General features: G+C 45.1%; 1 long non-coding RNA gene across 2 annotated transcripts; it reads right to left on the bottom strand.

Annotated features, from left to right (window-relative positions):
* Positions 1-312: 312 nt before the first annotated feature.
* On the bottom strand, positions 313-18,106 carry LOC118002276. 2 transcript variants are annotated; one of them, XR_004677003.1, is made up of 3 exons: positions 17,856-17,887; positions 17,191-17,267; positions 313-769 (listed from the first exon to the last, which is right to left on the bottom strand). It is a non-coding gene; the product is annotated as an uncharacterized LOC118002276 (long non-coding RNA). The 2 variants fall into 2 exon arrangements; XR_004677002.1 differs by having other exon boundaries at positions 17,191-18,106.
* Between the last annotated feature and the right edge of the window lie 8,359 nt (positions 18,107-26,465).

The raw sequence follows: 26,465 nt of genomic DNA, 5'->3' as shown, positions 1-26,465 counted from the left end.
TCCCACTCCCCCTGCTTGTGTTCCCTCTCTCGCTGTGTCTCTCTCTGCCAAATAAATAAAATCTTAAAAAAAAAAAAAAAAAGAGTGTCCAGGCAGAGCACCATCAATTTATACTTCATGTATATTCCCTGTAATTTGAAAGTAGTTAGGGAGGAAAAAAAAAAAGAAAGAAAGTTAGGGAGGGGAGACATGCTGATTATTAATTGGCTTAATAATGGAGTTATTGGTAGAGAGGAATGAGAACTACCTCCAGATACTAAAAAAGCTTACAGCAGATGCTAAGGGGACACATCCTTTGAAAAACACTACATGTAATCAAATAGTATTTTAATGGACTCAGTTAATACACTTTAATATCGGTAAAAATCAAATCAGGGTTCAGTCTTCTTAAAAAGCAGAGACATCTTTGTCGGAATCTTAATTACCAGATGCAGGTAGTAGTTCTATGGTGTGTGCATGTGTTTGGGGGGGAGGGGTGCATCGACACTTGCCATTTCCCTCTGAAGCTTCTCACACTTGGAAATTTGTCATAGAAGCTTTTCTCATCTGCAGTTCAAACACTTTTTTCAGCAGGAATTTAGCTGAAGTTGAAATCACCATCTGGCATCTCATATTGAACCAGGTCCTTTATGTGCCAAGAACTTCTTCTTCTGGCAATGACGTTGACTGTGATCTTTTGAAAATGTTTCTTGGGTTGGCAGTCTTGACTGAACAGAGCAAGCAGCCTGTCTTGGAATTTAGGAAGAGATATGCTGAGCAAATTGTTGCCCTGGGAAGAAAAGTGCAAGGTGAAAAGTTGAACCTTAAGTTTTGAGACCCCAGAAGCCCTATTTTTTATTATTGAGCTAAAACCAGCTAGGGGAAAAAAAAAAATCCCAGGAATATGATTAGTAGCAGCAAAATGTTGCAAAAGACCTACAAAACGAGTATTCAATTCAGACCAGTAAATGCTATTTAAGCACTTTCCAGGTGTGAAGTAATATCTTCCCTGCTGTAGGGACATAAGGATGACTAAGAAGGGGTCTTTCCTCCCAAGTAATTCACCGTCCGGGGGCTGGAGGTGTTTAGGTGGAAACAAGGCCGAGTATACTGAGGAGTGTAGCTGACACTATCTGCCTCCTCCCAAATGCCTGGGGATCCCTTTTTACCATTCCCGGCCTCCATCAACTCTGACATACTTTTGCTTCCAATGGCTTGCACCTATGACTCCTTGAGCGGCTGCCCTTGAGTACTGCGAACATATTCAGAGAGCAGCAAGTGCTTGGGAGCTGAGCTCCTTGCTAGTGACTGCTTGGTGTAGGGGTAGGAAGGCCCAGCCCCCTTGCCATAGAGCAGGGCATAAATTAATGTCCAGGCTTTCTCTACTGAATGAGGCGGAGCCACTCCCTCTGCGACTTTGTCTAAAGCCACCCTTGCTCAGTCCCTTTCTCTTGCCTGTCTCCTTCTTTCATTCACTGGCCAATCTCTTCTGGGAATATTTCCTTAAGGAAACACTTCCCTGGGGCGCCTGGGTGGCTCAGTCAGTTAAGCATCTGCCTTCAGCTCAAGTCATGATCCCAGGATCCTGGGATCGAGCCCCACATCGGGCTCCCTGCTCAGTGGGGAGCCTGCATCTTCCTCTGCCTGCAGCTCACCCTGCTTGTGCTCACACTCTCTCTCTCCCTCTGACAAATAAATAAATAAAATATTTTTAAAAAGAAAGGAAGAAGGAAAGAAAGAAAGAAAGAAAGAAAGAAAGAAAGAAAGAAAGAAAGAAAGAAAGAAAGGAGAAAGAAAGAAAGAAAACACTTTCCTACAAATCCTCCTCTCAGGGTCTATATTTGGGAACCTGACCTAAGACAGGGGCATAATAAGAATAGAAACAAAATGGTATGAGAGCAAAGAAGGACTGACTAACTCCACCTGGATACCAAGGAGGGTATATGAACTAGGCCTTGAAGGGTAATTTGGATTTTGCCAGGTAGATAGAACTGAGGAATGTCACAATAAGTCTGAGGAGAACACATGTATGTGCAGCGCTAAGGAAGGTAATGATGGGGAGTGATAGGAAATGGGACTGCTAAGGTAGGCTGGGAGTAACTAAAGATGAGTCTTGAATGTTATTTTTTAAAAGATTTTATTTATTTATTTGACAGAGAGAGAGCACAAGCAGGGAAAGTGGAAGGCAGAGGGAGGAGAAGGCTCCCACTGAGCAAGGAGCCCAATGTGGAGCTCAATCCCAGGACCCTGGATCATGACCTGAGCCGAAGGCAGACACTTAATGGACTGAGCCACCCAGGTGCCCCAAGTCTTGAATGTTATTAAAGAGTTTGGACTTTTTAAAAATTGGCAATAATGAGCCATTGTAGGTTTCTGAGCAGGGAAGAAACGTGATACATCTCTCTTTTAGAATATAATTGAATGGAAATATAGAAGATGGGTTGGTGGAATAAGAGATACACAATGGAAGCCAGTTTTGGGGGGCGGGAGGGGTACTGCAATATTTTGGGCAAGGATGATGAGGGACTGACTTAGGGCATGGGAATGAAAAGGGAAGGATGGATCTAGAGGTTGAGTGAATGGACTTATCAACTAATTGTATGTAAGTGGAAAAACAAGAGCCATCAAAAGTGGCTAAATGTTGGTTTGGATCAAAGAGTGAATGATGGTGCCATCAACCAAGAGACAGAACCTAGGAGGAGAGAAAGACAGATGGGGGAGAGAAATCAGTGAGTTCATTTTTTGATATATTGAAATTGGATGAGACATCTGAAAAAAAATCCCTAATAACTCAAAGAAATTTGAATGAAATCTGAAAATCATCTGAGAATAAAGAACAAAGGAAAAAATGGAATATTGGGGAAAATTGGGATATTCAGGGACTCATGAAGTTCTAGTTCAAGGTTAGACCACAGAAACACTTTTTAAAATTAGCTCTCTGGATAGGAATCAGAACAACAAAATCAACAGTAGAAATGTGGACACTCTTTAAGAATAAGAACACTTAAAATTCACTTGTGACCACAGTGTAATGATTCAGTTTCACCAGGATTTTACTTTGCTGATTAAAACCAGAGTGGCGGTCTATATGGTCTAACGATTAAGTCTAATGTATTAACTTTGTGTGTCTGTTTGGAGCATTCTATGGAAGCAGACACCGATGATGCTGGGGCTAAAATAAAGAAGAAACATGGTGTTTTAGTGTTCTCAACCTATTACTTGTCTACTGAAACATGTTGCTGGTGGAGGGACTTCTACAGTAATATTTCCATCAACTGACAGTGGCCATTTCCTTAATTATTACTGTTCATTTGTTTATGGCCTTGCATTGATTTAAAAAAAAAAATCAATATGTCCATGTACTGTATTGACATTTCAAGCGGCACACAATTAGAAGAAAAAGCACAAGTCCACAAATTCTTAAAAAATGTTTCTGTTTGAGGAAAAATCAACTTTATATAAGACACATTGTTTCAAAAGCCAAATGAATTATAGGGCACAGAGAATCCTCCCTACTCTGCAACAACGTTACATTTAAACTCTTCTCTTTTTGAAAACCCTTGATACTTAGAGAAACTAACACTTCCTTCTATCTTAGGTAAGATGTTGTAAATTTTAGACACGAAATTGCCCATAGAAATAATACAGGAAAAGAAGGTAGAAAATATAAGGAGCAAGAGAAAGAGGACATTAACTGTGTTTATTCATTCATTCTCCCTTCCTTCCTCCTTCCCTCTTTTCTTTCCTCCCTCAGTCCCTCCTGTTCTCCCTCCCCCACTTCCAGGAACACATGAGGACCTACTGTGTGCCAGGAAGTATACTAGGAGATAGAGACTCCATACTGAGCAAGGGAAACATACATGATCTCTACCTTCAGAGAATTTAAGTCTATCATACTTGACTTCAGATTCTACATGTAAATAAAAGATAATATCTCTTGTCCTTCACTCTTGTTCTCTCACACCTTCATATTGTATATTAAAGCAGATTAGCTTCACCTGTTTTGGGGGCAAATGTACCATGCATAACCCAACTAGGCCACCTTCATTTGAAATTCAACTCTATCATTTAATAGTTGTGTACATTTGGTCAAATGACTTAACCTTTTGACCCTCCCAACTCTTTAGGTATTAAGCATAGATAACAGCACATGCCTCATGGGACAGTTGTATTACAAGAATCAATTCATTTAGAACTTAGAATGGGCTCTGGTACACAGTGGGCAATCAAATGATGTTACCCATTATTATTTTTAGCATGCACAGGAATAAACAGATGAAACAGGCCACATCTTTCAAAGAGCTCACCGTTTTGCAGTTGGAGGCAGGTACACAGATAAAGGCAATAAAGTGTAGTGGGTGAATGATGAAGAAAGAACATTAAAGCTGTAGTCCAGGGTGGCCACAAAGAAGGGAGTGGTGAATTCTTTTGGTCAACTCTTTTGAGATGAATGTCATATCAGTCCAAAGTAGTTTCTTATTTCCCTGCCCGTTAGGTAAATGATCCTTCCCTATCAGATGCCTGTTTTGCTTGCTTTATTTGCCCATAGTTATTTGACTGTGAATAATTATGTAAGCACAAATGCTGGCTTTTCATAAGAGAATTGTCCCTCTTTATTTACACCCAGAATAAAGGAGCTTACCATAATTGGTAAAACTGGGTTACCTGTTTTCTTGATTTCTTATGTTCAGTGGCATATTTCTTTTCTTTTTTTTTTTTAATTTTATTTATTTATTTGAGAGAGAGGGACTGAGAGAGAGAGAGCATGAAAGGGGGGAGGGTCGGAGGGAGAAGCAGACTCCCTGCTGAGCAGGGAGCCCGATGCGGGACTCGATCCAGGGACTCCAGGATCATGACCTGAGCCGAAGGCAGTCGCTTAACCAACTGAGCCACCCAGGCGCCCCAGTGGCATATTTCTTATAGAAATCAGAGTTGTTTGTGCAAAGGGAAAATAGGCCTTTTCGTATCCCAGGAAGTGGTCTTTCCTTTTGCTCCTGACTGGCTGAGTCATGGCCATGTGGCTTAGTTCTAGCCAACAGGACCCGAGGTAAGCTGGTGGTTCTGGGACAGATTTGCTCAATCCTCTGAGACTAGTGGAAGGAAACACTATCATTCTTCTCTGGGTGTTCCTTGTCTGCATGTGACAGCTGACACTGCTACAGCTGTTTTGTGACCACAAAGAGAGATACTGCTGATATCCTAAGGATGGTAAAGTAGAAAGATGGCAACAAAGTGGGTCCCTGAAGACGTCTTTGAGCTACTGGATTTATCAACTTGAGACTTGATCTACCTCCAAACTTCTTGTTGTGTAAGAAAATAACCCCTTAATTGTTTAAGCTGCTTTTAGAGGGGTTTTCTGTTAACTTTCAGTTAACTCTTTGTGGTAAGTTGTCCAAGTATTTGGGGGCACTTCCCTGTAGAAAAATTATACATGTTCTCCCTTTTAAGCCCAGACATGGCCATATGACTTGCTTTGACAAAAGAAATATGAGCAATATGATGGGTCATTTCCAGAAATGTGAGCAATATTAAGCTTCAAGAGCCCCATGTGGTTTGTCATGCTCCTTCTCCCCTGCCCCTATGATCAAGGAAGCCTGTTCAGATGGGGCCTCTGCCAATCTGGTTCCTCAGTAAGACCTTCTTGTCCCTTCCATGGGGGACTTTTATTTTTTTATTTTATTTTTTTTTAAGATTTTATTTATTTATTTGACAGAGAGAGACACAGTGAGAGAGGGAACACAAGCAGGGGGAGCGGGAGAGGGAGAAGCAGGCTTCCCACAGAGCAGGGAGCCCGATGTGGGGCTCGATCCCAGGACCCTGAGACCATGACCTGAGCCGAAGGCAGATGCTTAACGACTGAGCCACCCAGGCGCCCCCATGGGGGACTTTTAGCATGAACATGAAGTAAAGTTCATAATTCTAAGCTGCTGAAATGTGTTGTGACCACAGATAAATCTGATTTACTTTGACTGCCAAACATCCCAAAAGCTATAGTGAAACAATGAAGTGAAGGCAAGAGCTTGAGATGCAGAAGCTCAACTCTGAGTTACTGCAAAAGATAAACTCCCCCTGCCCACTCCACAAACTTCCTGTTCAGTGAGAGGAGCCTCAGGATGGTAGGTAACTTAATCTGAAGAATGCTGTAAAAATGTCTTCACATCGATGCATTATTCAGAGTAAATTAATCACAACTTATTAAGTGTCTCTCTAGTATCTCTGAGCTCACCTCATCACTTTGCCCCACCGAGCTTTTCTGTAATGACCCCACTGTGCTCTCTCCTAACCACATCCACCTACACACCTTCCTAGGGGGCTGGGTACTGACTTCATAATCAAAGTGCTGAATTTTTGATGCACAAATAAGAAATGAGGGTGATGCCTTGGTGTGTGGGACAGGAGAATGCTGAGGGTGATAGCTAACACTTACACAGCACTTGTTCTATGCCAGGTGCCATCCTACGCACTTTATATACAGTAGCTCCCTCTCCCTTACTCCCCACCTTCTGAGGCAAGTATTATCATGTCTTCTTTATAGATGAACAAACAGAGGCACAGAGAGAGGTTAAGTGACTCGTCCAAAGTCAGGCAACTAAAATGTGGTGACACTCAGATTCGATTTCAGGCAATCTGGCTCCAGAGTTGTGGTCTTTTTTTTTTTTTTTTAAGATTTCATTCATCCATCCATTCATTCATTCATTCATTCATTCATTCATTCATTCAGAGAGTGAGCAAGCAGAGGGAAAGTGGCAAGCAGACTCCCTGCTGAGCGCAGAGCCTGACCCGGGCTCGATCCCATGACCCTGAGATCATGACCTGAACCCAAACCAAGAGTCGGATGCTCAGCCGACTGAGCCACCCAGGCGCCCCTAGAGTTGTGTTCTAACTGTGATGCTTAACCAAGTTCTTGGAGAAGCAAGAGGTTAAGAGCCCAGTGCAGCTTCACCTGACTGAAAACCCAGCTGGATATTGTTTCACAATTTGCAAACATGTCTACGTCCTGGTTTTCCTAACTGTTAGACGGCCCTGCTTAGGGTTCTGTCCTCTGTGAAGTAACTGAGGCTTGTGAAGAACCCAGCATTGAGCTGGGCCTTGCTAATGTTACCGAGGCTGCTGTAGCTTCTAGGACAACCCCCGGAGAGGGCAGAAGTCTCGGGCATATGAAAAGTCATGCACAAATACGAAATGACTGTGTGGAAATTTCTCTAGGAGTCTGTAGGAGGGTATGGATGGTAAGGTGACAGGACCTAGGAGAGCTGTCTGGAGCATCATTTCTGGGATCTGCAGACAGAAAAGCAGCTCAAATGCACTTGATGCATTGGAAGGAAGGTTAGATAAGCCATTAGTTCCAACTGTGACTTAAGAGGGTTGGGGGGACATTTTCCTGAGGCCTGAAAGGTGTACATATATATGCATATGAGTAGGGAGGTAAGGGCAAGGAGCTTGGACATAAAATTGTTTCAGAAAAGCTTTGGAAATGTTGCTCAAGAGAGAGAACTTAGTTTGGGGAAAATGCAGTTAACTACCAGCCAGTCCTTTAGGTTGTGTCTCTAAAATACGTTGCGAATTTGAACACATCTCACTGTCCCTACTAAAGCCACTGCCAGCAGCCTACTTGGGGCCACCATGTGGCTCTCCTAGACTTCCACGTCAGTCCAGCTGGTCTCCCTGTTTCCATTCTTGCCCTGTCCCATCCGTTTGCCTCACAGGAGACATTGATCTTTAAAAGAATGCAGTCAGTTCCTATGGCTTCTTCTCACTCTTAGAATAAACTCCAAAGCTTTACTACGAAAGTTGGCTCTAACACCTGGATCTCATCTCTCACTACTCTCCCTGCCAAGTCCAGCCCCACTGGCCACACTTCTGTCATATGAACACACCAAGCTCCTCCCTGCATTCGCTAGTTCCCTTTGCCTAAAATGCCCCTCTTCCCCTCCCCCGACCCCAGGGTCCCCAGCTCTTTGCCTTGCTGACTCCTTGCCCTCCAGTGACCTAAGCATCACTGCCTCCAATTTGCCAACCACCCTGTTCGCTGCCCCTCACCCTGTCTCATCACCCTCTATACCATTAGCAGATTTCCTTTCCTTCACAGTACTCATCACTACCTAAAATGGTCTTATTCATTCATTTGCTTATTTACAGGGCTGTTGCCAGTTTCCCCCATTAGCCTGACTGGGCCTTGTTCGCTTTGTTCATGGCTATATCCCCAATACCTCGATAAGTTCCCAGTGCACAGAGGTTCCAGAACCTAAGAAATAAGTAATTTACATTTAATTTCCATCAGTAATACATTTCAAACAATTTACTTATATGCCCCAGTGGAAAAAAGGAGAAAAAATTAATTGTATTTAAATTTAATTGAATATTGATGTATTCTTTGGATGATGGCAATGGAATAGTGATATTTGAACATAATTTTGTGAGGTTAATCTACTCCTAGAAAATCTGAAATTACATGCGGTTCAGAATAAATTAGTTTTACATAGAAAATTAAAAACCCAGGAGCCATGATTGATAGGTTCCTACATTTAAATACTATGAAAATATAAAATTTAAATACTATGAAAATGTAAAATATAAACTACAACATGTCTATAATAAAGAGTTTATAGTTAGTAAGGGCAAACAATGCAATGTCAAAATCTAGCTAACCATATTCTCTTTACTGATTTCTTTGAATAATATAATGGTACTGAATGTTTATTCGGAGTCCTTTGAAATATTAACATTATACCTGGGTATTGATGACGTTTGCCCGTTTGCCTTATTTCTGGATTAGATTCAACAATTTCATATTTAAAGATTCTTAGTGGAGAGCTCTCTGGGACATAATCATCTTCAATCCACATATGACTAAATTTGGTCATACTTGCTGATTGTGTATAGAGCCCCTTTCTGAGAAGTAAATATTAATGCTGCCTGGTTTTGAAGAAAGAACCCTTGGGGCACCTCTTCTTTCCATTTTTAGACACCTCTGTTAGCTGCTTTAGCACTTGGGTAGAAGTGTTTTTAAAGGAGCCTGTGAAGATTTGGAAAAGATTTTATTTTTAATATCCCAGATTGCATTCTCTGCATTTGGTTGGTTTTGTTACATGTGCCCCATCTGTCTTGGAATATGGAAAACTCAGTAGGGGAAAAAGGGAAAGGGCAAAATTGTTTCCCTAGCTCCATAAAATATCTAAAAATTACTTCACATGCAAGATCTGGCACATGGATTCCTTCACTTCTAACTTCTACATGACCCAGGTGCCCGTCGATCTTTCCTCTAGAGCAGGGAGAAGAGAAATTGTCTAGTTACTCCCTGGTTAGAAAGTGTGCAGAGTGGAAAGGCTTTTTACAAAACCTCCACTTTGAAAGACTTCTGTGAGACTTCTTATCATTTTAGGTGAATTTAATGAACATACAGGTCGGTTCTGTTATTATGAATACCCTTAAAGTGAAATCAATTTCCTGACTGGCTACAGTTGATCTGGGATTTCTGATATCGTTCTTTAATGTTTCACGCTAAGTACTGGATGAAAAAAATCTGAAAAAACAAACAAAACATTTCTTTGCCTATCCCCAGCTGCACCTGACAGTGAAAGAAGTGGAAATCTTACTCCTCACTGGATATTACATCCAATTTCAAGCTTCTATTATCTTTGTTAAAAGCCACTGGCGAATACCTAGTAAAGTTTTTTGTTTTTCTGAAAATCAGCTGGTTATATTGGTAACTGGAGCACTTCGTGGACAGGGTATCTGGGAGATATAAGTGCTTTTATCCATCCTACCACTGTTTAACATTGTATTTATGCATTTATTGAGGGTCTCATAACCTTGGAATGTGGAGACTTCTGGAGACTACAGATCTTTTTTAATGTGTGTAACACCAAATAAAATATGGATTCTTCAGTATCATCTTAAAAGGGACTTAATATGGTGCTATGAAATAACACTTCTTTCATGTGTGTTTATCTGCAAAGGAACAGAATTAATCCTCCAAACAAGCAAAACAGCTCCAATTTTATGAGCCTACCGAATTGAGATGATGCTAGTATCCTGGTTTGTTAATTTGGGGAGGATCATTATTTTAGAATTATTATAAATAAAGTATTGTCAATCAAAAGTGGATCATTGGAGAAGGTGATATTTAAGGCTGGCTTTACAGTTTACAAAATCATGGCTCAAGCTGATAAACTTATACATTAGTGTCTAACCCACATAATATCAAATTTTCTCATATCCTATGAGTCATCTGAGAGCTCTATTCACTTGTCATCAATATCTCCTATCCTGTTACAAGACCTTGTCATCACCTAGAACTGTTTCACCTCTGACATCTTAAACTTTGAAATTCTAGTCAGACCTCAACCCTATACCCTTCCTCCCCTACGCCACCATCCCTCCCATCTTCAGTCTTTTTTTTAAGATTTATTTATTTATTTGAGAGAGCCAGTGAGAAGGGAGAGGGGCAAAGGGAGAGAGAGAATCCTGAAGCAGATTCCCCACTGAGCATGGAGCCCGACATGGGGCTCAACCCCAGGACCCTGAGATCATCACCTGAGCCAAAATCAAGAGTTAGCTGCTTAACAGGTGCCCCCCATCTTCAAGGCATCTGGCCTTCAGTTTCCCCAACTAACAGCCCCCAGCCCTCTTGGTTTTAAGGACATTATTATCATTAGATACAATCTCTTTACTCTTTTGACTTAATGGCACACCCAGTCAACAAATCCTCAACTTTGGATCCATCCATCTGTTTTCTTTGGCCCCTGAGTATTACTGGAGAAAATCACGTAACACATAATCATGCAGTCAGGCGTTAATATAAATTTTGAATTTCAAACCTCAACTGGGCACTCAAGAGCATCTGAAATTCAAGACAATCTGATCACTCCTAGTTGGTTCCCTGTATAACTAACCTGATCTGAGACACATGGGACTAGATAACATGAATCACAAACACTTAGGACAGAACCGTATTGCATATATTATGTATATATTCAAAATATATAATAAAGTTCATTTTCTCCCCTTGATTTCATGTGAGCCAAAATTTCCCCATTTTGGGGGTATTTCCTCTTATTTTCACTTTCTTTTGCAGTTTTCCAAATAGATTACTTCTTCTTCTTTTTTTTTTTTTCAAATAGATTACTTCTTAAAGAGTTTAGAAGAACAGGGGCGCCTGGGTGACTCAGTTGGTACACACGTCTGCCTTCAGCTCAGGTCATGATCTCGGGGTCCTGGGAATGAGCCCAATGGCAGGCTCCCTGCTCAGCAGGGAGTCTGCTTCTCCCTCTCCCTCTGTCCCACCCCTCCCCCTCCATGTTCTCTCTATTTCAGATAAATAAATAAAATCTTAAAAAAAAAAGTTTAGGAGAATGCTAAAGAATTTATGATAAACAGAAAGTATTTACTATAGGGCGCCTGGGTGGCTCAGGATCCAGGCAACTGCTTTCGGCTCAGGTCATGATCCTGGAGTCCCTGGATTGAGTCCCACATTGGGCTCCCTGCTCGGCAGGGAGCCTGCTTCTCCCTCTGACCCTCCTCCCTCTCATGTGCTCTCTCTCTCTCGTTCTCTCTGTCTCAAATAAATAAATAAATAATCTTAAAAAAATTAAAAAAATAAAAAAATAAAGAAAATATTTACTATACACCTACCCTGGGCTAAGCACTATTCCAGGTGCAGGGAGACAGCAGTGAGCAAAATACACAGTTCTGCCCTCAGAGAGTTTATATTTTAGTAGCAAGGGACAGCAAATAGGCAAATTAGTAAAATATATACTGTCAGAAAGTTATAGGCGGGACTGCAGAGTCCTAGAGGGCATGGAGGTTGTGAGCTGTGCTATGGAGAGACTGCTTCCTGTACTGGGTACAAGTATGAGCCAGACTGCCTGGGTTCAAATCCCAGGTCTGGCACTTACTACATGTGTGACCCCGGGCAAGTTGACTAATATCTTTATTACTCAGTTTCCCTATCTGTAAAATGAAGATTTTCACAGTACCAACATCACAGCGTCGTTAAGAGGATTAAATGACTTAATACACAAGTAACATTTCCCCTGGTAGGCACTACACAATTGTCAGCTAGTTTAAATAGCTGTCTCATCCTGGCTCCCACCCTCCCCTTCACAGCCCGTGCCCTCTAGGCAGATATAGAATCGCCTTGAAGGGAAAGCTCCTTGCTGGGTGAAGTCACTCACTTCCCAGGCCCTGAGAGAGGCCCTAGCAATGTGTTCATGTGGAGCTTTTATCAAGTTTGTAAAAGTAAGATATATATATATTTTATTATATGTTAATCCCCATACATTACATCATTAGTTTTAGATGTAGTGATCCATGATTCATTGTTTGTGTATAACACCCAGTGCTCCATGCAGAACGTGCCCTCTTTAATACCCATCACCAGGCTAACCCATCCTCCCACCCCTCTCCCCTCTAGAACCCTTGGTTTGTTTTTCAGAGTCCATCGTCTCTTATGGTTCATCTCCCCCTCCGATTCCCCCCCTTCATTCTTCCCCTCCTCCTATCTTCTTCTTTTTTTTTTTTTTTTTTAACATATAATGTATTATTTGCTTCGGAGGTACAGGTCTGTGATTCATCAGTCTTGCACACTTCACAGCGCTCACCATATATATATATATTTAAAGTAAGATATTTTAATTGCACTGGTTAAGACGCCGCTGTGTTAGGTGGCACTGAGGTGGCTGTGGGCATTTGGGGAGTCAGCTAACGAAGTAAAGTTGGAGACACATTTAGTTTGAGTTTAGTGGGGAACATCTATGTGTTTGGGTCACTTCCACATCAATTTCAGTTGCTGCCGGCCATCCCGGCGTGGAGGCAGCTCCCAGGCCTCCTACCACCCACTGCGCCGTGGGTACAGGGTGGGACATGGTGAAGAGAATGTGTCCCATGCAGGCTGACAGCAGACGCATGGGGGTTGAGGGGAAAACAAGGTTTGAAAGGTACAGAGCCAGAAGCTGGTCTTCTGGAAAGCTGGAAAGTTCTTATAATCCTCTGATGTATAAAATTACAAGTAGAGGATTTGGTTCTCAGGGCATAGTCAGAACAGAAATCAGGAACATACTAGATAATGCAACATTAATAATTATTAATGTATTTTGATGGATTGAATGCCCCGCCCCCATTTAGACGTTGAAGCCCTAACACCCAATGGGATGGTATTTGGAGATGGGGCCTTCAGGAGGTAATTCAGTTTAGATGAGGTCATGAGGATGGGGTCCTTATGATGAAGTTAGCGGCCTTATAAGAAGAGACCAGAGAGCTTGCTGTTCTTCTCTTTGCTGTGTGAGCATAGCCTCTGCAAGCCAGGGAGGGCTCTCACCAGAACCCGACCCGGCAGGCACCTGGTCTCAGACTTCCCGGCCTCCAGATCTGGGAGAAGTAAATGTCTGTTGTTTAAGCCCCCCATCTAGGGTATTTTGTTTTAGCAGCCCAAGCTAAGACACACATTATACTTCTTTTTTCTTTTTGAATGGGAATCACGTTAGAGAGAATTGTAATTCCTGCATTTGCAGACCAGAACCCCATAGCAGTACTACGAACAGCAAGCGTGTGTGTGAGGTGGCAAGCTTTATGCATCCCACCCAACGATATTAAAAAATAAATTTCAAGCAAGCACATGAGAGGAAATACTGAATTCTTCTACTCTCTCTTTAGAAAATATTACAGAATTATTTTCCTTTTGAGATCATCAGAGTCTATAGCCGTATATGTAGGGGCAGATAAAGTATTGTAGAGACCTGCCAGTCAACGAATAGAAATCAGATTATATTCTGAATCTTACAGGGTTTGTGATGTAATTTGTGTGACTTCTTTTCTCATTCTAAATAATATCCATTTTGTCCCTAATTTTGATTTTGTAAATTGTGTGTTTTTTCCTAAATAGGCCCTCCTCCCAAACTGCATGCATTTCAGGCCCACAAGCCCTGGATCCACTTCTACCAGGAGGAAACAGGAATAAGGGAATGCTTTGCTTTTCCTTCTCACCTCGTCCACACTGAGCTGTGTGTTCTGTTATGCTTAACATTTTCTGTCCTGGAAGAGGACCAGATGGCCCTACTCGTTCCCTCCCCGTGTGCCCTGGTGGCCTCTGGCCCCTGACCCTACTCACCCACCTCTTCCAGCCCCTCTGTCCCCACCTTTGGATGGCTCTCCACTGGCTCTCCCCTGTCACACCACAAGCACGCTCAAAAGTGTCATCCCCTGATTCTGCCCACCCACTCCCTGTCGTCCTGTTTTAGAAGCTTCCTGACTCTTGCCCTCTCTCTCCATTAAATGTTTTGAAGAGAAGCTCCTATATATGGGCCTCTGCTTCCTCATTCCTCACTGCATTGAGATCTGGTTTCTTGCAGCTTTTGGGAACCATTCCCTAGAGTTGTCACTGCTGGCCTCTGGCCACTGGTCCTCATCCCAGGGGGCCACTCAGCTGCCTCTGCCAATGTCTTCACCACTCTCCCCTGCATCCTTTCGGTCCTGGCCCCCATGGCCAGTTCTCCTGGTTCACGTCCTTCCCCTCTGACCACTTGATCTCGGTTTCTTTTGCCACTCCCTCTCCTTCCCAGGTTCCCTTAAGTACCTACCAGTGTCCCCCAGGCTCCGGCTGCTTGTCTCCCCATCTCCCACGCTCTTCCTGGATATGCCTGTTGATTCTGTGACAAGTCTCTGCTTGACTCTGCAGTGAGATTTCTATTCCTGCGGTCGATCCTGAACTTTGTAGCCACGTTTCCAGCTTTCCACGGGAAAGCTCTAACTGCTTCTCATACCTACCATCTTCACAAATGAAGATCCTCCTCCCCATCCTCCCCAAACCTCTCCTCTCTCTGTGTTCTCCATGGTGGAAGGTGCCACCGCCAGTCACCCAGGTACTCTTGGAGCTTCCTTGCTTACCTCCTTCTCTCTTGCTTCTCATCACCAACCATTAACAAGCATGACTTATCTTACTTTTCAGTCAGGTGTTCTTTTTTTAAAAAAATATTTTATTTATCTATTTGACAGAGAGAAAGAGAGAGCACAAGCCGGGGGAGGGGGATCAGCAGAGAGAGAGAGAGGGAGAAGCAGACTCCCCGCTGAGCAGGGAGCCTGATGCGGGGCTTAATCCCAGGACCCCAGGATCACGACCTGAGCCGAAGGCAGACGCTTAACCAACTGAGCCACCCAGGCGCCCTCAGTCAGGTGTTCTTAATTTTTTTTTTTTTGAATCATTAAACCTCTCGGCAGCATGGTGAAGACTTTGGATTGCTTCAAGAATAATGATTTTTAGGGGCGCCTGGGTGGCTCAGTTGTTAAGCGTCTGCCTTCAGCTTGGGTCATGATCCTGGGGTCCTGGAATTGAGTCCCGCATTGGGCTCCCTGCTCGGTGGGAAACCTGCTTCTCCCTCTCCCACTCCCCCTGCTTGTGTTCTCTCTGTCAAATAAATAAAATCTAAAAAAAAGAAATAATAATGCTTTTTAGAGCATAAAATACAATACAAAGGATCACAAAGGAAATATTTTTTTGGAAATATGGTTTATGAAATTATAAAAAGTTTTGATATAGTAATACATGTAATAATGCACTAATATAGTATTAAATACTCAGATCCAATGTCAGGTCTAATTACCATTATTTTAAAGTAGTGATGAACACAAACGATACTCAGAGATACACTGAAATGTGAAGTGAAAAATCTGTGATTTCTATTGATAATAGAGCCATAAATATTGCTAATGTTGCTACAGTAGGGTTTTTATATTAATCATCAGAGAATATGATACATTTTAGTAAGAGAAAGGTAAAAATAAAGATATAATGTTTCTCCCCTACAAGATTACAAACCCCTTGAGTTCTTTCCAGGTTAAGAATGCCTGCTTTAAAATGATCACCGGCGGGCGCCTGGGTGGCTCAGATGGTTGAGCGTCTGCCTTCGGCTCAGGTCATGATCTCAGGGTCCTGGGATCGAGTCCCGCATCGGGCTCCCTGCTCAGCGGGGAGCCTGCTTCTCTCTCTCTCTCTCTCTCTGTCTCTCATGAATAAATAAATAAAATCTTAAAAAAAAATAATGGTACTTTAAAAAAAAATAAATAAATAAAATAAAATGATCTCCGGCACTTGCCTCCTCTTCTCTGTTCCTGCTGCCACTGACCTAATTAGGGTCCTCTGTCTGCATGGAATCTCCACAGGCCCCTGATTGGCTCCTCCCCTCCCTTTGAAGCCTGATTTTATTATTGCCCTCTGCCCAGCATACCTGAGCCGAACCCCCCCCATCCCATCCCCTAAACTGGGTGCCGAGTATCAGGCCTTGTCTCCTCAGTAGAGCTCAGATTCACCTATCTTCTCCACCTGGCTTGACCGCCTCACTTGTCCATTAGATGGCTCACAGCCACCTCGCTCCTCCCCTAACTTTGCCTCACCCATCCTTCCAGAAGCACAGATGTCTCTAAAACCCAAATCTGATACGACACTCCATTGTTTCCAATCCTCTCCCCATCTTCAGTATAAAATTTGGGTTCCTTAGCATCCTATGGCTTCTGCCCACCTTTCCACCCAGCTCCTGCAACTCTTTTCCAGTCACCTCTCACTTCTGGAGTCACCCAAACTGGAGGATAATTGGGGGTTAGAGCAAGGGCTCTGGAGCCAGACTGCCTCAGTTCAAATCCTGGCTGCACCGCTCATTACGTGTGTGACCTTGAAAAAAATCACTCCATCCTCCGTGCCTCAGGGACCTCAGCTTTAAAATGGAGCCATAAGAGCGCTTGCCCCACAGGGTTGTGAGAAACACACGCAAAGTGTTCAGAATGGGGGGGGGGCATGATGTATAGAGAAGCTCAACGACAGAGGGACCCTGTTATTATTTAATGTTTGCCTCATGAGGAATGGACTTTCTCACGTTTTCTGCTTGGCCAACGTCCTTTCAGACTCTGCTCAGGCATCTCCTCCTCCTGAGAACCTTCTGGGACCTGGGCTGGCGGGGCTGGGCGAGGCTCTGGGCTCTGTGGCCCCCACCAACTCATCACTTAACTGCATCCCGCACAGAATGTGTGGTCCTCTGGGTGCGGGATGTGGCTCCCTCCCTTTGTAACCCAGGAACTGCCCAGGGTGGGTGTTGAGAGGCTGAATGTTCAGATTAAAGAGAGAATGCAAATCAAAGGACAAAGTGTTAAAACAAAGAGGAGCCAGTTCTCTCCTACTCTCCTGACAATTTGCTTTTCCAAGTATCGTATACAGCGTGGACTTACCTGACCGTTTTTCTGAGAGGTCCTGTCTGTAGTGAGCACTTCCCTGGCCAATTCTTGGGCCTGATAGCATCAGGCTTCTGAAAAAGAGGAAAAACCTGCAGTGTGTGGGGGGAGGGGGGTGCACAGGTCGCAGGGCGACTAGGAAGCCCTCAGCCTGCTCCTCAGGAAATAGACATCCAAGGACAGGATAGTCACTTAATACTCTTTTAGCAAAGGAGACTACAACAGAGAGAGCAAGAATTGAAGCATAGTTTTAAGAACAGAAGAGAAAAGCCTGCTGTGTGAGCCCTGGTGGAGGGCATATCCAGAGTGGCGATGACCCTGACTTTAGTCAGAGCTGTCCTCATTCTTTCCTTTTCAAACATGACAAAATAATTCATGTTTCTTGGGAAAAGGTGAAACAATGCAGAAGGGTAGAAAGTAAAAACAAACAAAAACCCCAAACGGCCTATTCCCCATGGCAATCTCTGCTTCTGTGCAGATTTAAAAACACACCCAGGGAGGCTTGCAGTTGTGTTCAGTAGGGCTACAGCCATGCTCAAAAAATCAGAAATGTAAAATTACGCCTGGATTTGTCCAGAGAGACAAAATGGATGGAAATGCTTACCACACTTTCTTTTTTTTTAATAGCGGAAGGAAGAAACGATTTGAAATATGACACGTACCAGGAGCCCTTTCCATCAGAGGTGGTCTGCGGTGCTGACTTTCGGCTGCGCGCCCCCTCGCGGTGACCCCGGGAGCAACGGCCCTCGCTCAGAGCGCGGTCGGGAGGCCCCGCATTTCGGGCCGCCCTGTGCGGTCGGGCAGCCTACGCCGGGGCCGCCAGGGTTCAAGTTCGAAAGGCCTGGGTCGGAGGCCCGCGGTGGCACGAGGGGAGGCTCGCGGCTTCCGGGCTGGGCTGGGCGCGGGGACCTGGCAGCCGCGCGGGAGGAGGGACGTCGGCCCCGGTGCCACCTTCCCTGACAGCCCCGTCCCTCGTGCCCCCGCTGCGGGCAGGCGCGGGCGAGGGGAGGCCCCGAGCGCCGGGGCGGAGGCCGGCCGAAGCCCAGCTCGGCGAGCGGAAAGCCCGGAGCCGGGAGGGCAGCCCCGGCCGCGTCTAAACTAAAACCCGGCCTGCCGGCTGAACAATGGCCTCTTGCGAGGCGCAGCAAGCGGGGCGGCCCGGGGTGCTCCTTGCGGGCGCTTCTGGGGCCGCGGGGCGGGCCCAGACCCTCCCTGGCTGGGGCGTCATTGCCAACACCCGCTCGGGGTGGACCAGCCTGCCCTCAGCCAGCACCCCATCCTTTGCTTCCAGGCGTCTCTCCCTCTCTCTCACCCTCGCTTGCGGGTGAAAGATGGATTGGCTGTGGTACCTTTGTTCCCGGAATGCCCAGCCTGCAGTGGCCACACAGTTTTCAGACAGGCAGGGCTGAGACCAATCTTCCTCTTTGGGGAGGAAGAGGGTTTAAAGGAAAGGAGCCCTTGGAAACCAATTTGCTCTAACAGTGTTGTCGGGGCAGTCCACAGAGGGTCCCCCCCCAGAGGCGGTCCTGGTCACCTCGTGCCCGCCAAGGAGGAGCTGGCTGGCTTCCTGTGGGGTGGGAACACCTTGACCCGCTCCCGGGCTTCACCTTGGACTAGTCAGAGCGACCGTTGTCAGCTTTAAAATGCTCCAACTCCCACGTGGGTTAGAAAAGAAAAGGATCGCAGCGCCTGGCTGGCTCGCTCAGAAGTACAGCAGGCAACTTTTGGTCTCAGGTTGTGAGTTCGAGCCCCACGTTGGGTGTGCCAAAATAAAAATTCGTAAGAAAAAGAAAATCGTCAGTAGGAAAAGCAAAAACATTCGGGAAGTAAGGAAAGTAAGCACTAACGGGGAGCAGAAAACATGCTAGAACAGAAAATTCTTCTAATGTTTAATTTTAAAGTCTTTTAAATAAAGTGTTTCTGTTGGGGTTATAAATGATTTTATTTTATTTTTTACTTATTTTTTAAGATCTTGTTTATTTGACAGAGAGGGAGAAGCAGGCTCTGCTGCCGAGCGAGCAGGGAGCCCGATGCGGGGCTCGATCCCAGGATATTGGGATCACGACCGCAGCCGAAGGCAGACGCCCAATGACTTAGCTACCCAAGAGCCCCGGGTTATAAATGATTTTAAACAGCTAGCGGGCTAACTTTCGGCCTCCAAGCGGTTACCATTGTTTATGCTCCTCATTGGCTCACTGCTGCCTCCCTGTGTCTGATCTGAAAATCACAACACAGTTTTCTGCTTCACAAATAAATGGTGGATCCCCCCTGCCCCACCAGTCCATTAACTCCCATGACAATAAATCACACAGAATTAAAGCAATGCTTAAGCTTGTTAGTGAGAGCTGTATGACCCAGGTGAGATTTTAATAAGTCTTTCGTTTTAGAAGACATCATTATATCACCTTTTTTCTTTTTTTCAATTCATCCTGCCTTTGCTGGGAGGATACATTTAAAATTTAATCCTTAGAGGGAGGGGTTATGATTATACTATCAATGTAAGTCTTACTAATGCTACCCCCTTGCAGAGAAACCACATGACTTATTCACTGATGTGCATTACATTATATTTTAGACCGTTCAATAAAAATCCTATATTCAGGATGATCGAAAGTTTGCACAAAAAGTCTCTGATGTGAGATAATTTCTGAAAAATGGCTCAAACAAATACACATCAAAGTACAACCTCCTTGTGCTCACCTGCTACCTTTGTCTTTAGTGAGCCGACAGGATCCCCATCTTGATGTGAACCAGTCTGCCTCTGTGGGTTTGTACTAAGCACCAATTCTTCCTGTTTCTTGCCCATCCGTGTAGTCTATTCCAGTTGCTTCTTGCTTCATAGAAACTGGGAGCCACACAGAATATCATGTTGTCCTGGATGGAATTTGGAAAATGCCTTCCATCCTGAATAGATCAAGGGATTGCTCCCTCTTGCAGAAACATCACCTGCCTGGAGGAGATGGCCACTTGATCCTAACACTCATCGCAGATTCTTTCTATACTGCAGGGGCAGCCCTAGTGTCACTCACTTCCCAAAGTCACCTGCCACCTGCAACCTTCTGTGGTTCCCGAGTGCTTGTCTGTGGGTCTTACCGATTTTTTGCTGCTCAATCCAAAAATAGCTCTGAGGGAGAAGACGTGGGCTTTACCTCCTCCAAAGTAATCAAACAGATCTAGTCAAATTTCGTGCCCACATAGGATGCTGTAGCTTCCCGAAGGTAAATTCTCTTACACCCAAACCCATGTCTGCTCCCAAAGGGAAGCTGTGAAGGGCATGGAACGGATAGCCTGTATTACCGAACATATCAAGTTTGTATGCCCACCTGGGTGATGTTGAACTTGTTCTTCTCTCTGGCTGGAACTCTGTTCTCAAGTCTTGTTATTAAGATCTCAGATAAAATAGTCTCTCCATGACCTGGTTTCATTTTAATAGCACTTAGCTGAATTTGTATTATGTGCTTATTTGTATGATGAGTATTTGTCTGCGCCCTCTAGAATGTCAGCACCATAAGAGCAGGGAAGGTCTTTGCTTTGGTTAACATTGAATCCCCAGCACTCAGAACAGTACTTAGTGCATATGCTCAATAAACGCTTTTAGAATAAATAAAGAATAATGCAGAGTTTCCCTAACCATCATCTTAGCTCTTGAGATCAGGAGCCATACCGTATAATTTCTGCTCTTCTCCACAATGCCTGGCATGGCATAACATGTGCGGTTGGATTTGTAAAAATGCTTGTTGAGTGGGTTGCACAGGAGAAGGGGTGCGTGTCAAACCCTCAGATGGGTCAAAGGCAGAGTGGAGCGGGACCCCACCTTTATGGAGGGCACGGCGGCCGTACTAAGCTTGCAACGTGGCGCTGGGTGGGGAAAGTAAGACTAAGGCAGTGCACCCACAATAGGTCACTAGGCCTTCTAGCACTTTTGCCTGTCTTGGGTTCTATTTTCCCATCATTGTGCAGTTCAGAATTTTACAGGTGTGAATCAGAGAATGCCAGAGGGGCCTCTAGAAAATGTATGGTGATGGGGACGTTGGGATTTTGTGGTGCTGGACTGGCTGCTGAACAGATTCAAGTTTTCCAGTTATTGATTCATCTTGCAAAAGACTTACCGAGCACCTGCTTTGTGCCAGGCGTTACGCTAGGTGCTGGGGACCCCCATGCTGTTCCCAACTTGACACGGCGAGGATTCCTGATTCATATATTGTAAGACTACAGGATCGTATGCTAAACCCTATAGCCCCTCTGTTTAAAATGCCCCATAGCCCCTCTGTTTAAAAATGCCTTAGCAGGTCACCTCACAGTGCTATTCAACACTCACCTCTCCGGGGCTGCTGTTTGCTAAGTAATTTGTGGACTGCTGGGTTGGGAGGGCTCCTTTGGGAGTTGCTATCCTTTTTGACACTTAGCAGGCAGAGGAGTGAAGAGCATCCCCTGCCCCGCGCGCCCCCCCACCCCCAGCATTCCTTTGTCTCTCACACAATGGGAAAGGGAGAGAGTCTCCTGTGATGTCAATTTTTAATTCCTTTTGGTTGGTAACGAAATAGAAAAGATGGGCCCTATGGCTCCTCTGTACATCTGTGTATGTATTAGTATTTATCAGTCATTAAACTTCTACGTTAGTCTGTAAGCCATAATGCTGATGATTGTATTTTTAAATGAATGCATGCAAATATACCGAGGAGCCAGACAAAGACAGTATTGCATACATTCATTAATAAATAATCTCAATACTATGCATTTGCAGGCTGAAAAATTTTTTTAACTTCAAAGAAGAGCTTTCATATCTATGATCTCATCTCATACTACATATTATTATTTCAAAAGTCCTCTCTAGGGACAGGTTGTTCCGTGCATGCGAAGGCCGGGCGGGCGAGGATAATGAAGCCCCGCCTTAGGCTACCTGACATCCCTCCACAGGGCAGTCCAGCGCGCAGGCCCATCGGGTCTCGTGGGGTCTCTCCAGGTGGTTTAAAAACTAAAGGCAAAGATGAAAAAGTACGCTAATTTCAAGCTGCGCTGGGAGCACACAGACGCTCGGGGCATGAACAGCGGAACTAAGGAAATGAGGCTCCTTTCAGGACCGACTTTGGAGATTGTACAAACAATGAGAAATAGATGACTTCAAACTGCTGTCAGGCATCCAGAAAGCCCAGAATTGGAAATCTCTGCTCTCCTGGGGTTGCAAAGCCAGTTCCTGTTTATCCTATCTACAGCTGTGACATTTTTTCCTGTCTTCCACAATTTCTCCAGGAGTGTGCCTTCATTTTCAGGAAGATGAATACAGTTTCACCTCATCGTTTAGCTTTTCCTGTTAGGTTTCCTTGGGAGCGAAAACCCCATGTCATTGTTTCCCTAAGGTTGGGCTGTGGTTATGGAAGTGCCCTCCTCTGAATCTGTTAGAGGGACATTTTAAAAATAACTCAAGTAGAAGTTAAAAAAAAAAAAAATCCCTGCTGGTGAGACTCTCCCCCAAAGCTGTCTGTGTTGTCCGAATGCCAAGCCGTGGTGTTTGTACTTCACAAAAATTCAGGCCGCGTCGCCTTCCCTTGAGTGGACACTGTAGAGATTGCTTCAGAATCTCCTACCGGGCTGATGGGTTGACCGGGCACTGTGGGTGGTGGTGGATTCTTCCACCCTGATGACTCAACCAAGCAGAAATAACCAACCTGTGATTAACTATTTTAATTCTTGTATTTTCCAGGGTAAGTGGAAGGACTTGTAACCCAGTTTACAACCACCAGTGGGTCCCACCACGCTGCCGTCCCTGCTTTGACACAGCTTAGTTTCTCGCCAGATACCATGTGCCCTTTGAGAATCACTCTCCCCTAGCCTGCTGTCTTGCATGACTGTAGCAGCCTGGCCTGCACCTCTGCATGCAGTGGGCACTCAATAAATACTGAATGAATGCAGCTTAACATCTATCATTTGGTCTCTGGGGGGTGTCTCAGTTTCCTCTGTGTAAAATGAGAGTATTGGCAAATGACTGTTTATATTTCTTCCAGTTTTAACATCCTCCGAGGCCTTTTGGATGGCCATTTTAAATTACCTCCCATTACGAAAGCTGTTTCCAAGCAACAGAACAGCATTTCCAGACTCCTTGCCTGACCTCTTCAGCCCACAAAGATGTTGCTCCCTGAGCCTGCCCCACAATATTATCTGTGATGCATATTTATTTATTACCTAGTGATAGAGCTCCAGGTTGTTATTCAGCTTTTCTTTGGTGTCGGTCCTGTCTTTGCGATTAAAGTGTAAGCTTCCCAAGCCAGATACTATCTAAAATGAGCTCCGTATTTGTTAAATGAATGAATATTATAACAAGGAATAATCTTCATTCTATCTAGAGGGAATTCTACGCTTAAGGGAAGCAGAAGAATCCAGGGTGAATCCCAAATTTGTGGCTTGGGAAACCTGGTGTGTGATGAGCTGTTCTTCAAGACAGGGCAGGTTTGGGGGAAGGAGGAGAAGAGATGAATTTCTTTTTTTTTTTTTTTTAAAGATTTTATTTATTTATTTGACAGAGAGAGAGGCAGCAAGAGAGGGAACACAGGCAGGGGGAGTGGGAGAGGGAGAAGCAGACTCCCCTCTGAGCAGGGAGCCCGATGCGGGGCTGGATCCCAGGACCCTGGGATCCTGCTTTGTACCCAACATGGTAGTTGGCACCTTAAAAGTTGCTCAGTAAATAGATGCTGAGTAAATGAATGAATCGTTTGTGTTCTAGATTCTGCCAAATCAAATCAGAGACTGCTCTCTGATTTCTAGGATGTGCTATTTGAAAAAGGGCTATTAATGTTGGGGAAAGCTTTCTCAGAGAGTTCCTAATTTATAGAGTCTTTTATTTTATTATTATTATTTTTTAAGATTTTATTTATTCATTTGAGAGAGAGCACAAGCAGTGGGAGAGGCAGAAGGAGAGGGAGAAACAGACTCCCCACTGAGCAGGGAGCCTGATTCGGGGCTCATCCCAGGACCCTGAGATCATGACCTGAGCTGAAGGCAGACGCTTAACCAACTGAGCCACCCAGGTGCCCGAATATAGAGTCTTTAAAAAAAAAAGGGGGGGGGGGCATCGTGATTTCCAACTTCAGAGATTTTGCTGAGCATTTCAAACATTTCGTTTGAATGTTTGATTCTACCCACCTGAATAAACAAGTGGGGATAGAATCTGGGACCAAATGCAGCTGCTGCTTAGTCCTCCCCCACTGCTCCCCAGCTCCGATCACTTCATCTCCACAGGGCATGGCCCAGGGTCTCTTCCGGAGCTTCCCTAAACAAGTTCTATGGGATTCCAGACCCATCTTGTGAACACCTCCTGGGTGGAATCTTGTATCAGCTTGAGTACCTTAACCTTCCTCATCATGCAGGGTGTGGCCCTGAGAAAACCCATCTGCTGCTGGCTCATCAGGCAGGCTCAGTTCCCTTGTGTCCTTCAGATGTGATTCCTCTTCTATCTTGATATGAATCAGAAAATTGACATCCCCAGAATGATTACAAGAGGCAGTGAACGAGATTCACCCTTGTCTGGCTAGTTTTGGGAAATGGCCTGGTCCTTGAAGAGAACTGCCCTTCCTTGAAAGGTGTGGGTGCTCTTCTCCAGACTGGCCTACCAGCCCCAAGCAGGTGGGTCCCTAGGCACTTTCTGTGGCTTGGCTGTCCTCCCTCCTCCCCATTGATCCAGAGCACTCGCACCACAAAAAACCACATTATTCCCTCTTGGAGAGGTTGCACTTGCCTCCAAGATAAAGTCTGGATGCTGGCATCAAATTGTATCTGACGGAGACCTCATTCCTTCCTTCCGCCTCTGCCCTCATACTCTGCTGTGTGGCTCCCCTGGGTGAGGATGCATTATGTAAGCCTGTATCCAGGCCAAACCTTTCAAGGTGTGAGCTTCTTGATACAAGGGGGGTTTCTGTTAGATGTTGCTAAATAAACCAAATGCCAAAAAGGTGTTAATTTTGGTGTTAATTGTGTAGTTCATAACCCTGTGGACGGATAAACCATTACTCAACGGCGGGGGGCGGGGGCAGAAAGAGAGAGAGGGGGAGGGAGGGTGGGTGCTGGAGATGGATAAGCTTCAGAAAAAGGGAAAAATAGAAAGGACAAAGAAAAAAAAAGACGGTCAAAGTAGAGGAAAGCTTATATTCCTCATGCAGATCTTCTGAGGCTGTGATACCAGACTTCTGTTTTATTTCTAGCACAGTGAGAAATCTATTTCAGTTCATCACGCGGGGCGCGCACACACATACACACAGGTATAGAATCAAGTAGAAAGGAAAATCGTGCGCAGCTAGCCACAAGCGTGGGAAACTGGCTCCTCCCGCACAGATGTGGGGGGCTGGTGGCGGGGCGCCGAAGCCCGGGTGCAGCCCGCCGCCCGCAGGGCCCCGCGCGGGGGAGGAGGGCGGGCCGGGCGTCCGCGGGGGCGGCTCGGTCTCCCGGCCGCGGCTCCCCGGTGGCTGTTCGCCACACTGCGCGGGATGGAGATGGACGCGCAGGACTGTGTGGCATCCTGGTGGGACATGGTGGTGCGGAACCTGCGGTGAGTGCTCGTGGCCCGAGGCCCAGCGCCCTGTCGTTCCCCCCGCCACCCCGCCCCGAACCCCGGGGGAGGGCAGGGCGCATCAGGCGCCCCACGGTGGTCCGGGCGGGGCACTTCGGAGGCCCCCAAAGCTCTGCGAGCCCTTTGGACCGCGTTATCCTTAGCCTCGGCGCCCACCCCGGCCAGCGAGCCTCTGCTTCTCGGGTTTGATCTTTCAGGAACTTGCATCCCCTTGGGGCTTCTGAAATAGAGATTTCCAGAAAGATGTCTCAGGTTCCTATACCAAGCTCTTACCTGCCTTCACCATTTTACTAAAATTCAGGATGGATTTTAAAGACCAATAATACTAATCTACCTTGTACTCTTTCTTAGATGGCATCCTCTTAGGTCAAAGGCCTATCTGTGTAGGTGGAAAAGGATCCCAAGGCCAGCTACCCCAGGGTAAACTCTCTTGGATGTATTTAAAGAACATCCCTCCATAATGCTAAAAAATGTATAGTGCATTGAAACCATACGGGTGCCAAGTTTTTATATCCTTTAACTCTGAAATGTCTATATCAGAGGGTTTTTAAATTTTCTTCTTCTTCTTTTTTTTCTTTTTAAAGTAGACTCCTCACCCAACCCTGGGCTTGAACTCATGACCCTGAGATCAAGACCTGAGTGGAAATCAAGAGTCAGACACCTAACCAACTGAGCCACCCAGGGACCCCTCTGGCTCCTATTTTAAATCCTTGGC

The sequence above is a fragment of the Mirounga leonina genome, unplaced genomic scaffold, assembly GCF_011800145.1.
Source record: "Mirounga leonina isolate KUSES-001 unplaced genomic scaffold, KU_Mleo_1.0 Mir_82, whole genome shotgun sequence".
NCBI lineage: Eukaryota > Metazoa > Chordata > Mammalia > Carnivora > Phocidae > Mirounga > Mirounga leonina.
Note: the sequence above shows the minus strand (reverse complement) of the source record. Positions and strands in the feature narration are given on the sequence as shown.